Consider the following 17,589-nt stretch of genomic DNA (forward strand, 5'->3'; position numbering starts at 1 on the left):
AGGTGAGTGATCACACCATCGTGATTATCTCAGTCATGACGATCTTTTTTGTAAATTCTTCTGTGTATTCTTGCCAACTCTTCTTAATATCTTCTGCTTCTGTTAGGTTCATACCATTTCTGTCCTTTATTGTGCCCATCTTTGCATGAAATGTTCCCTTGGTATCTCTAATTTTTTTTTTAAGAGATCTCTAGTCTTTTCCATTCTATTGTTTTCCTCTATTTCTTTGCACTGATCGTTGAGGAAGGTTTTCTTATCTCTCCTTGCTGTTTTTGGAACTCTGCATTCAAATGGGAATATCTTTCCTTTTCTCCTCTGCTTTTCGATTCTCTTCTTTTCACAGCTATTTGTAAGTCCTCCTCAGACAGCCATTTTGCTTTTTTGCATTTCTTTTTCTTGGGGATAGTCTTGATCACTGCTTCCCGTACAACGTCATGAACCTCTGTCCATAGTTCTTCAGGCACTCTGTCTATCAGATCTAATCCCTTGAACCTGTTTTTCACTTCCACTGTATAATCGTAAGGGAGTTAATTTAGGTCATACCTGAATGGTCTAGTGGTTTTCCCTTTCTTAAATTGAAGTTTGAATTTGGCAATAAGGAGTTCATGATCTGAGCCACAGTCAGCTCCCGGTCTTGTTTTTGCTTAATCATTGTTTATTAGCCACGTGTCTGTTTTATTATCCAACTGCAAGAAGATTTAGAATAATATGCCTCATTGCTTGGGAGATAAAGCCTCTGTCTTCAGAGTGTTATTTTACAATGTTAATAAAGCAAATAATAGTAATTATAGTAACAACTAAGGAGATCCAACCAGTCCATCCTAAAGGAAATCAGTCCTGAATATTCATTGGAAGGACTGATGCTAAAGCTGAAACTCCAATACTTTGGCCACCTGATGTGAAAACTCATTGGAAAAGACACTGATGCTGGGAAAGATTGAAGGCAGGAGGAGAAGGGGATGACAGAGAATTAGATAGTTGGATGGCATCACCAAATCAATGGACATGAGTTTGAGTAAACTCCGGGAGTTGGTGATGGGCAGGGAGGCCTGGCGTGGTGCAGTCCATGGGGTCACAAAGAGTCAGACATGACTGAGTGACTGAACTGAACTGAACTGAACTGAACTATTTCTTGAGCATATGCAGTATAATAGCTAGGTTGCAAGTTCTTTACAAACATTAAACTCAGTCTTCATAAGGACCCCACAAAGAAGGCACTAGTCTTATCCCACTTTATAGAGAAAGAAACTCTAGCTCAGAGAGGTTAAGTAACTTGCCTGATGTGGCGCAGTATGTGAGTGGCAGACGCAGACTTGAACCCAGGACTGTTTCACGCCAACCCAAGATTGGGGTCAACTTCTCCAATGCAATTCTGGGAATTAGTTTTTTTGTGATGATTTAAATTCCTTTCTTAGGAATGGTTCTTAACCTTTTGAGGATTGTACAGCCATTTGAAAATCTGTACTGTTGCCTAGAAAATGGTCTATTTGAAAAGATTGTTGTTGTTGTTATTGTTTAGTTGCTAAGTCATATCTGACTCTTTGTGACCCCTTGGACTAGCCTGCTAAGCTCCTCTGTCGGTGGGATTCTCCAGACAAAAATACCCGAGTAGGGGGCCGTGCCCTCCTCCAGGAGATCTTCCTGACCCAGGAATTGAACCCCTGTCTCCTGCATTGGCAGGCAAGTTCTTCACAATTATTTAGTGAAATATGAAGTAAAACCTTCATGTTCTCCCTGCTTAGTTAGATTAGGGTAGGTTAAAGGAACAGGGGTCAATTATTTAAATATTAGTCTGTATGACCTGTTAAGAAAATGGAAAAAAAAATCTGGTGCAAAAGAAAATCATGAGCATTATAAAACCAACACAATGGTCTGAACATTTTCTGTGCTGCTGCTCCCCACATTAATGCATATAATTGAGAGTAAATTGTTTTTTAGTGCAATTTTTCTGATCATCTCTGAACTCTCTGATGCTCCTGACGATGTTAGCTTTAGATTTTAAACCAGTAGATTTGTTTTCTTAGTGTGCAAGGAAACAAGAAATAGTAACTTCAGCTTAATTTTAGATAGGTAAGCCACAGATGGATAAGCCTGTCATTTTAACTTTCCTGTATATTTTGCTCTTCAAATGACAGAGTGCACCATTGTAATACATTCTAAAATGCCACTAAGATAATGTGCTAAATGAAATCTGTTTACATTTCAGGGAAGTGGCAGCAAAGTTGTGGGACAGCCACTAAGGTGTTAGGTAGACGCTCTCTGGTGTATGCAAAATGATTTCTTAGAATTGAAAGGCTAAAATTTAACTCTTCTGCCCTATTGACTTCAATGTATTTTGAAAGTAAAATGTGATATTGAGCTTCTCAGAATACAAATACATAAGTTCTCAGTTAATATTTACATTATAAGTACTTGTATAAAAACTAGGTACGGGGGCTTCCCTGGTGGTCCAGCAGTTAGGACTCTGCGCTTCCACGCAGAGGGCACGATTCAGCATCTTGTCAGGCCCCAGGTGGCACTAGTGGTAAAGAACCCACCTGCCAATGCAAGAGATGGAAGAGACGCAGGCTCAATCCCTGGGTCGGGAAGATCCCCTAGAGGAGGGCATGGCAACCCACAGCAGTATTCTTGCCTGAAGAATCCCATGGACAGAGGAGCCTGACGGGCTATAGTCCATGGGGTCACAAAGAGTCAGACCAGAGTGAAGCAACTTAGCATACACGCATGCAAAGATCCCACATGACATGTGGCATGGCAGAAAAAGGAAGTTAATATAAACAAAAAAGAAAAATTTAAAAAATACGACCTGCAAGAATTCTTTTCTCTTTAGAATATGTATAATATGTAATCTATTTGAGGACTAAAGGCTATCTGAGGCTCTATCTAAACATCACCTTTGTGTTACTGTGGGTTTGGAGTTGGGTCTTTCTTGTTGAACAATGTGAGTCTGATTCTCTCTGGGCTTAAATCACACCTCGGCCATCAGCTGGATATTTTTTCAGGCTACTGATATGAGATTCGCTGTAGTGTGAGGGAAGGAGAGGACTCTTGACTCAGTCAGTTTTACCATTTATAATAGGTTTGACGGAGAAAATTGAAAGTCAGAGCTAAATTATTAGCAGCCAATGCATGAACTGGTACCCTACCGAGTGGCCTGAAAGAGTTGAAAATATTTAACTCACTGAGAGTCAATGAGATTGCAGCTGGGGAGAAGGAAGTTTTTTATTGTTTTTTTTTTTTTTAATGCCCCAAAGCAATTGAATGTAAACTAAAGACCATCATTTCAGCCTTCTGTCAAAGTTGCAGGGTCTGGAGCCTAGGAAGCCAGCTGACCAGAGTTCCAAAGCCATCAACCAGTCACAGCTGCTGCTTCTTTTAGAAAAAGAAAAATGACCCCCAAATACAGTATCGGCCCAAAACAACCGCAGTCATTTAGCCTCTTTTCTTATACAATCGCTCCATCTCTTTAGAACCCCACTCTCAGACGTGGGCCCTGGCCCAGCCCCGTCGACAGCCCTGTGAGCTTGTTAGACACGCAGAGTCTCAGCTCCCCACCCAGCTCTGCTGGCCCAGGGGCCTGCATTTGACGGGGCATCCTGGGGATGCCTTAAAATCCGCCAAGCTTTGCTGTGAAGGAGGCAAGCAGTGAGTAAATGGCTGCTGCTGTCACGACTCTGAAGGGTTCTGGGAGCTTCCAGATAGTCCCAGCTCTTCTTTCAAAGTGGTGTCCGAGGGTGGACGTGCGCACGCAGCGGGGGAGAGAGTGGGACGGATGGAGACAGCAGCATCCAGGTGTGCGCGCTGTCGGGTGTGAGAGGGAAGGCTGGTGAGCGCGCTCCTGCAGCGCAGGTTGCCCGCTCTGCCGTCGGTGATGACCCGGAGCGCTGGCGTGAGGGCAGGGGAGGGGGGCTAGGGCAGGAGGGGCGTCGGGACAGTTAGGGCTGCTGCGGAAACACAGCGGAAACCACAACACTAAAATGTAAAAATATATCTATTTAAATTAAAAATAAAAATAATTTAGAAAAGAAAAGTGATGTCCTCACCAGGAAGCCCCACCTCTGGTTTAAGGAATTGTGAGGCCAGAAAGCTCCTTTCCACCAGCAATACTTCCCTGCCTCCCTCACTTCCATCCAAAGAGTGTGTAGTCCATCAAAGCCTCGTCAACCCCACAGGTGGGTGACATTTGCCAGTTTGTGACACTAAAAATACTGGAACCCCACAATTTTTTTTAGTTTTATCTTCTTTTCCACCAAACTACTTCTAGAAGGACCAACAGATTAGCAATTAGAGGGATTCGCAAATCGCCACCTTTGCCCCCTCACTTTCAACCAAGGATAAATGCTAACTCACGGCTAAATGAATACAAAGTCTGGAAGAGCCTTGTTAAATGAACCTGGAGAGTAGACAGGCTGGTTACTGAATGAGGAAAGCGGGTGAACGCTTTCGTCACTATCAGGTACAAAACTCTATTTCAGAGGCTGGGATTGACCTACGCTACTGTGTATAAAAGAGAGAGTTAATGGGGACCTGCTGTTTTGCACAGGGGGCTCGACTCAGTGCTCCGTGGTGACCTTAATGGGGAGGAAATCCGAAAAGAGGGGCTCGATAGGTACATACAGTGGATGCGTTTTGCTCTACAGTAGACATTAACACAACATTGTAAAGCAACTATACTCCAATTAAAAAAAAAAAAAGGAAAACAAACCTCTATTTCACAGTCCCACAGGTGGAGAGAAACCTTGGTTTCTTTTCTTTTTTTTAGTTTTTATTGGACTATAGTTGATTTACACTGTTGTGTTAGTTTCAGCAAAGTTTCAGGGTACAGCAAAGTGAACCAGTTTATATGTATCTCCACTCTTTTTTAGGTTCTTTTCCCATATTGGCCATTACAGAGTATTGAGTGGAGTTCCCTATGCTCTACTGTAGGTCCTTATTGTCTGTTTTATACATAGCAGTGTGGATGTGTCTGTTGGAACCTCTTTTTCTTTGAAGGCAGTTTCTATCCGGTGACAGCCAAGACAGATGGAATGAACGCATTCCTCTAAGCTTCAAAAATTCTTTCAACTTATTTTTAAACGACTTGCTTTCAGAGTCTAAAAGGGCCATGTACTTTCTTACCAACTTATGTGAGAAGGTAATAGTTTGCAGAGAAATTCAGTGAAGCAGTTAAAAAAAAAGCTTTAGAAATATTTTTTAGAGAGTAGAGCAGTAATAGGGATGTCAAACAGTATCCCTGAGTTTCCAGCCCACTTAAACCAGCCCCAGGCCCAGCATGGCCGTTTCTCCTCGTCAGCCAGAAGGAATAGAGGAGTAAAAATCAATCCTGTATTTCATTGACTCTTAGATACACTTCTCTTCACCACCTGTTAATAAAATATCCCCTTGGAAGGGAGCCAGTCTTCTCTTAGGCAGTTCAAACTTTCTGAAATAGAGGGAAATTGCAAAGGGGAGGTAGCAGAGGAATATAGAAGTAAAAAATTAACTTTTGGGGTCAAAAATTCTTATCTAAACAGACTGGTTTGATTATTTTTTTAAAGCATTGTGTTCATACCAGTGTTTAAATTGAATCATGGGTAATGATTTAACTGAAGTTATGCTGCGTCGTCAACTCTCAGGAACACAGGGGAAACAAAATCAGTTCTGAATTCACATTTCTCACGGACAGAAGATCACAGGGTGTCACTGAAGGCCTCCGTTGGGTGAGATCTCTCGGGGTCTCAAAAGCAGGGGTGTGGGGAAGAAGGGAAGGTGGGAACAGACGGGTTTGCTGAGTAGGTTGAAGAGAGGATTCAGAGTCAATTTCAACACCCCATTTGCTTTCATCTCTACTTGCTGCTGCTGCTAAGTCACGTGGTGACTGGGTTTCCCTGGTGGCTCGGTGGGTAAAGAATCTGCCTGCAGTGCAGAAGACCCAGGTTCGACCCCTGGGTCAGGAAGATCCCCTGGAGAAGGGAAAGGCAACCCTCTCCAATATTCTTGCCTGGAGCATCCCAAGGACAGAGGACCCTGACGGGCTACAGTCTGTGGGGTCACAAGCGTCAGCCACGACTTAGCGACTAAACCACCACCAATGGAGGTGCCCAGCCCAGGAGCTCAATGTCATGACAGCCTAACTCTTGATGTTTAGAGACCCAAATCTAAATTTCCCAGTTTTTTTCTGTCTTTAAAAAAACAAAGTGTGTGTCTTTATTCCCACAGTGCCTAGGCCGTGGCCAGGAGCTCTCAGTGCTTACTGAAGGGGTGAGCCTCGTGCCTGTCCTTCTCAGACTTTGAATGGGATTTCCTTTCCATGCAGGAGACTCAACTGTGCAGAGCTCTGGGCTGGGGCCACCTTGGAAAATGCCACTCATGGCCCTCCCTTCTGTATGGTGCTGCCACAGAATAAAAACAAATCTTTGGTCTGGCAATCTCTAATTTTCCTTCTCCTTACCTTTCTGATCTTGGAAAAAATATTTATTCTCTCTGGAGCTTAACTTTCTTCCTCTAAAATGATCATTTCTTCATCTCATCCCACTCTCAGTTCAGTTCAGTCGCTCAGTCATGTCCAGTTCTTTGTGACCCCATGGACTGTAGCACGCCAGGCCTCCCTGTCCATCACCAGCTCCCGGAGTTTACTCAAACTCATGTCCATCGAGTCGGTGATGCCATCCAACCATCTCATCCTCTGTCATTCCCTTTCTTCTCCCGCCTTCAATCTTTCCCAGCATCAGGGTCTTTTCCAGTGAGTCAGTTCTTCACATCAGGTGGCCAAAGTATTGGAGTTTCAGCTTCCCACTCTAACATTCTATTAACCTGGCCCCGTGTTTCAAGTCTGTCTCTAAACAAGGACAAAGGTAGGAAACTCAGAATGATGAGAAGCGAGGGAGCCCATAAATTCTTCATGAGAACATTTCATCTAAAAGTCCTCTTCTGTGCTTGAAAGTAAATTATACTCTTTAGTTAAGTCACACCTACCCTTGTAAATGCCAAACATAGGTCCAGCTTTAAAGTGTTGTAAAAACTGTATTCCATCAGTTTTGTAACAACTTTATTGAGATGTAATTTACATGCCGATGCAGTTCACTCATTTCACGTGAATTAAAGCTCTTCACAGAGTTGTATAACCGTCACTGCCTCGTTTTAGGTCATTTGTATCTCCTCCAAAAGAAAGCTGGTACTTATTACCCCTGGTGCCTCATTCTGCCTCCAGCCCTAGACAACCACTCATCTTCTTTCTGTCTCTATGGATTTGCCTGTGGACATTTCATATCTGTGGAATCACACAATATGTGGTCTTTTGTGGTGGCTTTGTTTTTGCTCAGTGTTTTCACGGTTTATTCATGCTGTAGCATGTACCAGTACTTCATTTCTTTTTACGGCTGAATAATATTCTATTACGTAGATGTGCAGTGCTAAGTTGTTTCAATCATGTCTGAGTCTTTGCGACCCTCTGGACTGTAGCCCACCAGGCTCCTCTGTCCAGGGGATTCTCCAGGCAAGAATACTGGAGTGGGTTGCCATGCCCTCCTCCAGGGGATCTTCCCGACCCAGGGATCAAACCCACGACTCCTGGAGCTCCTGCACTGAAGGCAGACTCTTTACAGCTGGGCCACCAGGAAGCCCATTACTTGGATGTATCATGGTTTATTTTCCGTTCATCAGCTGAGGAATGTTTGGGTTGCTCCATCTTTGGCTATTATGCACAAATGCTGCTATGAACATTTGTGTGCTAGTTTTTTTATTCCTCTTAGGTGTATAGCTAGGAGTAAAATATCTTTGTCATACAGTGAGTTTATATCTAACCTTTTGAGGAACTGCCAGACTCTTTTCCAAAGTGCTACACCATTTTGCATTCCCCTCAGCAGTGTATAAGGGCTCTAACTTCTCCACATCCTCTCCAATAATTAATAGTTTCCTCTTTTTTTCTGGGTCGTTACTATCCTAATGGATATGAAGTGATATTTGTTGTGATTTTAGGTTTGCATTTCCCTTATGACCAAGGATGTTGAGCATCTTTTCATATGTTTATTGGCTATTTTTATATCTATCTTGGAGAAATGTCATCAAATTCTTTGCTTATTTTTAAATTGTGTTGTCTTCATATTATTGAATTCTTTTTATATTCTAGATGCACATCTCTTATCAGATATATGATTAGCAAAATTTTTCTCATAGTTCATTATCAATTTTTTGGATTCATTCATTTTCTTTTTAGAAGTATTAAAATCTGAAAGAACAGTACCTTAATCTCAAACCAAATGATTCTCTATTATATAGAGAAAAGAAGTATCTGTGTATATTGCTAGAACATCTGTGACACAGCAGAGCAGTAGAAAAATCACGTGCAATGAATGGTTTGCTGTTTCCTGATAAGAGATTTGGCACCAATGGGAAGTCAGCCTCTAAAGTATGAAGAGAAGTAAGTTGCCAAAAGATATGTGATTGAAATCGCTCATCACTTATCATTAATATATATTTATGGAACACCACTCTGTATTGGGATTAAATAAGAACAGTCAAGAGTTTGATTCTCATCTTATTGGGATTGATAGTCATGATGACAACACAAGAGCTTTTTAAAAGCCTCGATGTCCTGTAAGACTTTTAACAAAATAATTCTTCAGAAATTTCTCTTTTTTTGTTTGCTTCTATGCCTTTTCCAAAGATTGAATATTTGATTTAAGAATTTTTGTTAACATATAGGAAGTAAAGAAGATATCATATATACATATATTTTTTCCTTTTGAGTCTCAATGATGTTTATTAAAGTGCCTTCTTCGGTTAATGTGTAGAAATCTTTAAAATATTTAAAGATCTTTAAAAGAGCTGCCCCAGAATTAATTTATTCTCTGAATGAGTAATTACATTGTTTATATTTATGGCTCTGGGAAAAGGGACAGGGAGTAAAAGTGGTGGATGAAACACCTTGATTGTGCCTCTTGGAGCTCACAGGCAATCAACAGGTAAAAAATACAAGTAAATGTAGAGTTAACACATTTCAGGATTGCTGTGAAGGAAAAGGAGAGGGTACTGATAATAATGTGGAGATTTCTTTAGGCTGAGGGGTCAGGGAAGCAGACTAGGATATGTGGAGGGTTAGATAGACCAGCCAGAGAAGGAAGAAAGCCCTGCAGGAAAGAACATCCCAGGGCATGGGCGTGCAGGAAGGCTGCTTAGTCGGATAGAAAGGTAGAAAGTGGCGAGATCTGGGAAGAGCCAGTCCATAGAGGAGGTCATAGCCCACACTGAGGAATTTGAATTTCATTCAGAGTGTACTGAAATGGTTTTGAGAGTTTTAGCAGAGGAAATCACATGACCTGACATAAACTTGAAAAAGACCATGTTGGCTCCTTCATGAAGACTGATGTGTAGAGATGAGGTAGGCGTGGAATCTAGGTGACCCTTTAAGAGGGATTTGCAGGTGTCTGAGTGAGTAATGACACTGGCGTGGACTGAGACGGGGCAGTGGGAAGCCAGAAAGGTGAATGCACTTGAGATTATTTTGGAGACAGGATGTCATGGTTAAGAGTGTGAGTTCTAAAGCCAGACAAACTGGTTAGAATACCAGTTCCCCCTCTTACTCGCTATGTGACCATGAGAAAACAAGCTTCTCTATAATAGGAATCATCTCACAGAGTCATTATGAAGACTGAGTGAGTTATTAATTCTCGCCAGGCATCGTAAGAGTCCACGCAGAGTGAATGCTTTAGTAAACGTTGTTGTGGATATTGCTTTGGTATTTAAATGGACAGGTGTTGGTCACAGTTTAAATGGGGAAGTTGGCAGGGGGTGGTGTCAAAGGCAGTTGCCAGGTTTCTGGTCTGAGTGCCCACCTGGTGTGGATGATGCCAGGTCCTGAGATGGAGGAAACCCAAGAGAAGCAGCGTTGGAGGGGAAGGAAGGACAAGAAGCCTGTTTTGAACGTTTTAGTTTCAGATGTGCCTGAAATCCTCAAGTGGAAACACCAGGCATTGGGAATCTGGTGCTCAGTGCAGTGTCCTGGGCCAGGGATGGAGCTTATATTTTAGAACGTGCTCCTTGTCATGTGTAAATTTATAAAACAGTCAGCACTTGGAAATAATTTGACATTCTCCTGGATGGGCCCACCCAGGACCGAGATACTGAAGCAGTGTAGTGACCCTGACTCTCCTTGAAGAAGTGGCAGATAGGGGAAAAGGGTGTGGAGGTTGTCACCAAACAGGCCATCTTTTGATGTTTACTCCTCCACTTACTATGTAGATGACCATGAACAGTTATAAGTGTTGGCAATGAATTCAGCGAGTCGCAGAGGAGGAATGATGGACTTTTCCCAGGATTCTGTCTTCAGTATCAGGGACCTGGTGGGGCCAGTTCCCAAGAGGGAGGAAAGTGAGAAGGAAGACTGCTTCTCAAAGTCACCACTTCCTCAGCTGGAAATTAGTATACTTTCCTCTTAGGTGAGGACCCAAAGAATGTACCTAAGATGCCTAGCATAGTACCTGGTACAAAGAAGACACTTTGGGCTCTTCTTCCTCTTATCTCAGCTGCAAGCATCACAACCATCCTGCCTGAATCTGCTTCCAGGTTAAGATGTAAATGGAAGCAGTGTGGTGACAGAGCTCGGCCAGGAACAGGGTCAAGTGAATGATGCCCTCGATGAGGGTACCAAAAAGAAAAAAAAAATGAAGTAATTAGGATAAATATTATTTCAATGCAATATTTTGAAAAGTGAAAACACATGCCCCAGATCCATGATGACTAAAGTCTATTTTTAATAAAGCCCAGGGGAAGTATTCCTGATTTCTCCTTTTGCCTGACACTCCATCCCTCAGTGGGTTTCCCTCCTCAGTTGGTAAAGAATCTACTTGCAATGCAAGAGACCTGGGCTTGATTCCGGGGTTGGAAAGATCCCCTAGAGAAGGAAACTGGCAACCCACTCCAGTGTTCCTGCCTGGAGAATCCCCATGGATAGAGGAGCCTGGTGGGCTACAGTCCATGGGGTCATAAGAGTTGGACACGACTTGGCGACTAAACCACCACCATCACCAGCACTCATTATGGAATAATACTCTGGCTAGGGGAAAGCAAAGAAAACAAAGCTTCGGTCCCTGGGCCCCCAGGACTCTTTCTCCTCTCTTCCGAAGTTGGTGGCTAAGAGTCAGTCTGCTGACTTGCGTCCTCCCAAGATCTCTCTCTGGATGCAAGAGAACATGTTCTAAGTCGGGATGCCAGGTGTGGGGCCTCTGCTGGCCCAGCCCCCAGGCCTGTTCGGTCAGGGCCACGTGGGAGCTGGGGCCCGGCTCCCGGCTCGCCCCACCTCGGAACACGCAGACCCTGCTGACCCGGAGCGCTTGAGCAAACACGGAGTGCTCTATTAGAGGCTGGGGTTTAAAGGTCAGCTCTGTGCTTATAGGCTGAGTCTGACTCTCTGTCTCCGCGACTCCCAGGGAGTCTGATGCCTGCAGAGTGGACTGCGGACGTAGATGAGCCTTTCCATGCAGAGCACGGAGCTGTTTGCTTTGCAAGGAGCTGTCTGCCCACAGGAAGCACGCAGGTCAGCCGCGGGCGGGAGATGTGCCGAGGTCCCCTGCGCCGCACGCTTCCTTCTGACTCGGACTTAGAAAGCTCGAGGTACCTGTGGTCGTTGGTGGCTTGTGGCTTTCAGCTTTTTTCCTGTGAAAAATCAGAAGATTTCCAACTGAGACAATTTGGTGATTTCAACATGGTCAGCAGGCAGGCAGTGAGTGAGGAAAAGACAGATTTGTCCAAGCCCATATCTACCCTGCAGAGACCAATGGTGGAAGTTTTGAGCTTTCGGGTCCCTTTAACAAAAAACTGGGAATGGGAATATAATTTTTAAAAGTTATGTTCAGGATTTTTATTTCAATGTAAAGAAAAGAATGTTCCTAATTTTTACAATGTTTTACTGTAAATGTAGCATATGCTTGTCATGTATGAATGGTTTGGGCTAAGACAGTAATTAGCAAAGGGGAAGATTGTTCCAAGCTGCTAATGGACAGTCTTCATGTCAATGGCACTTTAAGATTGCAACATTTTGTTTGGTGACCTTCATACCAGTTGACTGCATGCCCCTTAATCTCTTGCTCTCAGAAAAAGCTGAGCCTGCTATAGATTTGGTCAGTTGTGTGGTTTTCTTTTTTTGTTTGTTTAACCCAGTTTTTCATTTACCTACTGCTTTATGACTCCTGGTTTAATTTGTACAAAAGGATGAAGTTCATTATTACATAACTCTGAAACTCATCTTTAGGAAAAATAAGTGCAAGGGTTGCCATGGATTGAGACTGAAACACGTCTGTACGTGTTGGGGGTACACTTTTAAGAGTATAAGAATGCTTCGGAACAGCTGTAAACTAGGGACACAAATGCACAGGGGGAGAAGAAATGCCGTGTCGGAGGAATAATGTATCTTTCAGGCTTGAACCTACAACTGAAAGTTCAAAAGCAGAGTAAATGTTGGGACGTTTAAGCTTGTGTGAGGGTTGTCAACCTGTAGATACGGCTTCTGAGTGGATCTCTCTCGATGTGCAGTTCCCTGCCCCTCTGTTTTTTTTTAGTATCTCGTCTTTATTTGTCAAGAATTAATGCAAAGACTTTTCAGACTATGAATAAACAGTGCAGGGTCCCTGGGCATGGTTGCACAGCATACCATATGGCGGTTTTATCTTTTAAAGAGTTAAACAAGATTTTCAATTGTCTAAGTACAGATATTAAGTAATTGAGTTGTGATACTTATTCAAGGGGGCCTAATTTCATCCCTTTATTCTTACCTCCCTTCTCTCTCTCTCCTCCTCCTCCTTTCTTTTCTTTGCTCATTTATTCTTATCATGTCCACTTGAGTGCTTAGATTATCTTACTTCTATATCTATGAGTATTAGTTTTAAATCAAAGCTATTAGTTCCACCAAGAACCTGAAAGCCAAGTTAATATCTTTTTTTAACCTACTATTTTTCATCTAAACATCTTCTCTCTTGCCCCATTATTACAGTTCAGTTGCTCAGTTCTATCAGACTCTCTGTGACCCCATGGACCGCAGCACGCCAGGCCTCCCTGTCTATCACCAACTCCTGGAGCTTGTTCAAACTCATGTCCATTGAGTTGGTGATGCCATCCAACCATCTCATCCTCTGTCATCCCCTTCTCCTCCTGCCTTCAGTCTTTCCCAGCATCAGGGTCTTTTCTAATGAGTCAGATCTTCACATCAGGTAGCCAAAGTATTGGAGCTTCAGCTTCAGCATCAGTCCTTCCAATGAATATTCAGGGTTGATTTCCTTTAGGATGGACTGGTTGGATCTCCTTGCAGTCCAAAGGATGCTCAAGAGTCTTATCCAACACCACTGTTCAAAAGCATCAACTCCTCGGCCCCATTATTACAGTAGTTACTAAAATTAGCATTTGGACAGAAAGTCACACCAGTAAATTGCCTTCTTTGGGTTTAGGTAGTCTCATATATATAGTATTCAGCTAAAAGATAAGGATAATAAGCTATAAACTGGCTACTCTATTTTGAAAAATCATCACTTACCAAATGCAAATAGTCACAGAATTTATGGACAATAATGTGAAGAAAATCATTAACCAGACATTCATTTTCAGGAGAGAACGTCAAAAATTCCACTATAAATTGGAGCTGTTGGATTAAACGTTGATCCATTAATAATCAGGAGAACAATTCGACTACTTTCCTGCTGAGCTAAAATCTAGTGCTGCCATGTTTTCTCCCGTGGTGCCCCCCAGTGTGGGTTAGTTACTTGCTCCTGGGAATTTCCTGTCGACAAGTGCATCTCTGTCCATCAGCCATCACCTGTTCCTGGGAATGGCTAATGGCAGTGGTACAGCATGCTGAATTTTAACGTGAGAGTGGCCTGCTCTGGTTTCAGAAATGGGTCCTGCAAATGTGAACCCATGAGAACGTTGGGAGCAGTTTTAGAGTCAGGAAAATTCATCTTAGCTGGTATAGACAGTGTTCACCATGCTGCTACTGACACACATCTGTAAGTAACTTGTGTTCAGGAATGGGAACCCCTCATTTCTAAAGAACCTGCGGTTTTTCTTTATCCTTCCTTTTATTTTCATTGACCATCTTTGCAGCCACCGCTCTGTCCCCACTAACTGACTGGGTACCTGCCCACCGCTGGTGTTAAGTTCAGACTTGGACCCAGGCCCTCCAGACTCCAGCCATTCGGCCCTTACTTCCTCCTGCCTTACGCGTGTCCTTGACCTTAATTTGGCTGGTCGGTTTGCCGTTCTCCGCATTCGTCCCTCCCTGGCCTTTGTGTGGGCTCATCTCACATTTATTTTTAACTGGTGGCACGTGGCCCTTCTCTGTCACCTGCCAGCCTGTAGTCTCCCCTCCTCCAGAGCCAGCCCAGGTCTTGTCTTCTCTGGAAAGACCTTCCTGTATGTGAATCTAGATTCTGTACCCAGGACTTGCTCACAGTTTTTTATGTTTGTTTTTTTTTTTTTTTAAGAAATTTAAAAAAATTGAAGCATAGTGTTGTGTTGATTTTTATATAATCTCTATATAATTAATTTTTATATAATCTGTAATGTTAATATCTCCAATATTCTTGCCTGGAGAATCCCGTAGACAGATGAGCCTGGTGGGCTGCTGTCCATGGGGTCGCACAGAGTCGGACACGACTGAAGTGACTTTGCATGCGTGCATCCGTTGGAGAAGGAAATGGTGACCCACTCCAGTGTTCTTGCCTGGAGAATCCCAGGGACAGAGGAGCCTGGTGGGCTGCCATCTGCGGGGTTGCACAGAGTCGGACATGACTGAAGTGACTTAGCAGCAGCAGCAGCAGCAGCATAATGTTAATATATAAAAATGTTCATTTTTATATAATCTATAATGTGTTAATTTTGGCTGTACAGCACAATGATTCAGCTATACACTAAATGCACTCTTTTTCACGTTCTTTTCCATTATAGTCTATCAGAGAACATTGAACATAGTTTCCTGCTAACAACCTTAGGACCTTGTTTCCATTGTGTACACAACAGTTTGCCTCTGCTCATCCCAAATTCTCAGTCTTCCATCCCCGCCTCCCCACCACTTGGCGACCACCAGTCTGTTCCCGCAAGCAGGGGTCCCCAACCTCTGGGCTCTAATGCCCGATGATTTGAGGTGGAGCTGATGTAATAATAATAGAAATAAAGTGCACAATAAATGTATTATGCCTAAATCATCCGAAACCATCCCCTCCTTCCCAGTCCAGGGAAAATTTGTCTTCCGCGAAACTGGTCCCTAGTACCAAAAAGTTTGGAGCTCACTGCCCTGTAGGACTTGCAAACTCTTGACCATCCAAAGACACATGTCAAACAACCTGAATCTGTTGAAACTATTCAAAGACTGAGAGTCTCAGTCTTTGTTTTGTGTTTGGTAATCTCTTGGCAGGTACTTTGTAGAGTGTGTCTCAGTTTAGGAAATGAACTTCCAGGTGGTGGCCCTGGCAAAATGGGAGGTAACCAAGTCTGTTTTAATAAAGATCCATCTCTAAAGGCTGCTTTTTGATGGAACAAGCCAGGGAAAGACCTGCTTATCTGCATATTTTAGCTTTCCTAATTGGTAACAGTTGTCTCTGGAAAATTGTTCATATGGTTATCCAAGGTGATCATTAATATTCTTAACATTGTAAATTTCATTGTCTAATCTCTTTGGAAGTTTTTATTGCCTTGCTCAGAGTTAATCAATAACAGTTTTGCCCAGGGAAACTTTTTTCCCCCTATCTTAACCATTTTTAAGCAGACAGTTAAATGCTATATGTGTTTATGCTGAGTATTTCACATATGCAGGTCTTTTTTTTTTTTTTTTGTAGTTATTAGGTTATAGCCCTTTGATCACTGAAATTAGATTATGAAAGTATTAACTTGATTTTCCTTAAATCCTCAAGGTCCTAAGGCATTCACAATTAATAGTAATTTTCTATTTTATTGTGCATAGGAGAAGATACAGTTTATATCTTTCAGGGAGAAAAGATTTTGTTTAAAAAATTGCTATTTTCAGTCACCAAAATGTAGATTACATTAGTCATAGCTCAGAATTAGACACATTTTAGGCATTTACAAAAATATAAAATCATTTTAAAATACACAAAATGTTTTCATTATTAAAATAATCATATTACAAAACACTTGAAGAAAAAGCACTATAGAAAGCCTAGAAAAATTCCATCTCTTAACTATAAGCTAGAATTTTAGAGTCTTCCCTCTAGTCTTGTTTGTTTGCACATATTTTTATTTCAGTTCAGTTCAGTCGCTCAGTCGTGTCTGACTCTTTGCGACCCCATGGACTGCAGCACGCCAGGCCTCCCTGTCCATCACCAACTCCGGGAGTTTACTCAAACTCATGTCCATTGAGTCAGTGATGCCATCCAACCATCTCATCCTTGGTCATCCCCTTCTCCTCCTGCCTTCAATCTTTCCCAGCATCAGGGTCTTTTCAAATGAGTCAGCTCTTCACATCAGGTGGCCAAAATATTTTTATTTGCATGGTTTCAATCGTGGTATGTTATTAAATGCCTTTATATCACCAAGAAAGAAAAGCTGTCCAACAGAAATCAAGGCAGCTTCACAAAAGGTATGCGCACTTACTGGATTGAACCCAGAAGTTCGGTGTGAGAGCAGGTCAAGCCTGTGGGAGAAGCGCAGTTACCGTGCGTGTTTGGACACCAGGCCCCTTCTGCTTGCGTGGGGAGTGACGGCCGGGCGGGACTCTGCGGGGCTGGTGGGGCCACGCGTATGGGAAACGTGGTCTGCCGCTGCGGAGGGAGAGGGAGCCAGCGGCGCGGCCGAGCAGAGCGGGCGGCGGGAGACCCTGCGGGCATCGGGGCGGCACGGGGCACCCCTGTCCTGCCGCCCTTCCTTTGGGTCTGAGGGCGCCTGAGGACCCTCCCGTAAAGCTCTTTTCTGATTAGCGTTTGAACATTGAGGTTCTGTTTCTCTTCGCTGAAAGAAACTTGACTGATGCCTCTTGCCTGTGAGCCGTCGTCCTGTTGGTGTCTGAGTGATTTACTGGCTTCACACGCCTCAGGCTGCTGCTCCGCTTGGCGTGAACCGCACCCAGCGCCCAGCAAGCAGGCAGCTTGCTTTCCCTGGGCTTCTGCGACTGGGACCTAGTAGGCCCTCAGGAGATGCTTACTGAATGAAGGAGTCCTGTTTTCATCTGTCCTTTTAAATGCCGTAGAGTTGATATGGAGAATGATACAATATAAAATTAATCTTTAAAATAATTTCGATGAGAAATTAAGTTGAGAAGGTTATGGCAAAACTGCAAAAAAAAATGCGGTTTTTATAAAGTTTAAATATAAAATTAAATATTAAAATATGGAATTTTTAAATGCCCAAATCTGGATATTAGTTTCTTCCTATTGAAGAAGAGTCAGGGAATCATAAAGTGGTATTCGGGGCTCATTAAGTGCATTGTCATGTTGCTTTTTTTTTTAATTTTTAAAAATTTATAATTGAAGTATAGTTAATTTGGGCTTCCCTGGTGGCTGAAACGGTAAAAAAATCTGCCTGCAGCACAGGAGACCTGGGTTCGATCTCTGGGTTGGGAAGATCCCCTGGAAAAGGGAATGGCAACCCACTCCAGGATTCTTGCTTGGAGAA

The 17,589-nt window shown here is 42.9% G+C and overlaps 1 protein-coding gene across 7 annotated transcripts in view; it reads left to right on the plus strand.

The window, feature by feature from the left end:
- THRB (thyroid hormone receptor beta) overlaps positions 1-17,589 on the plus strand; it is a 416,152-nt gene that overhangs the window by 33,821 nt on the left and 364,742 nt on the right. Inside the window, exon 1 of one of the 7 annotated variants that reach the window (XM_043454463.1) lies at positions 11,302-11,512. The exons of 5 other annotated variants lie outside the window; for them this stretch is intronic. The gene's annotated coding sequence lies outside the window, so the exon portion shown is untranslated. Of the gene's footprint in view, positions 1-11,301; positions 11,513-11,568; positions 11,590-17,589 lie in introns of those variants that run through there. One more of the 7 variants, XM_043454465.1, reaches the window with a different exon arrangement.

The sequence above is a fragment of the Cervus canadensis genome, chromosome 31, assembly GCF_019320065.1.
Source record: "Cervus canadensis isolate Bull #8, Minnesota chromosome 31, ASM1932006v1, whole genome shotgun sequence".
NCBI lineage: Eukaryota > Metazoa > Chordata > Mammalia > Artiodactyla > Cervidae > Cervus > Cervus canadensis.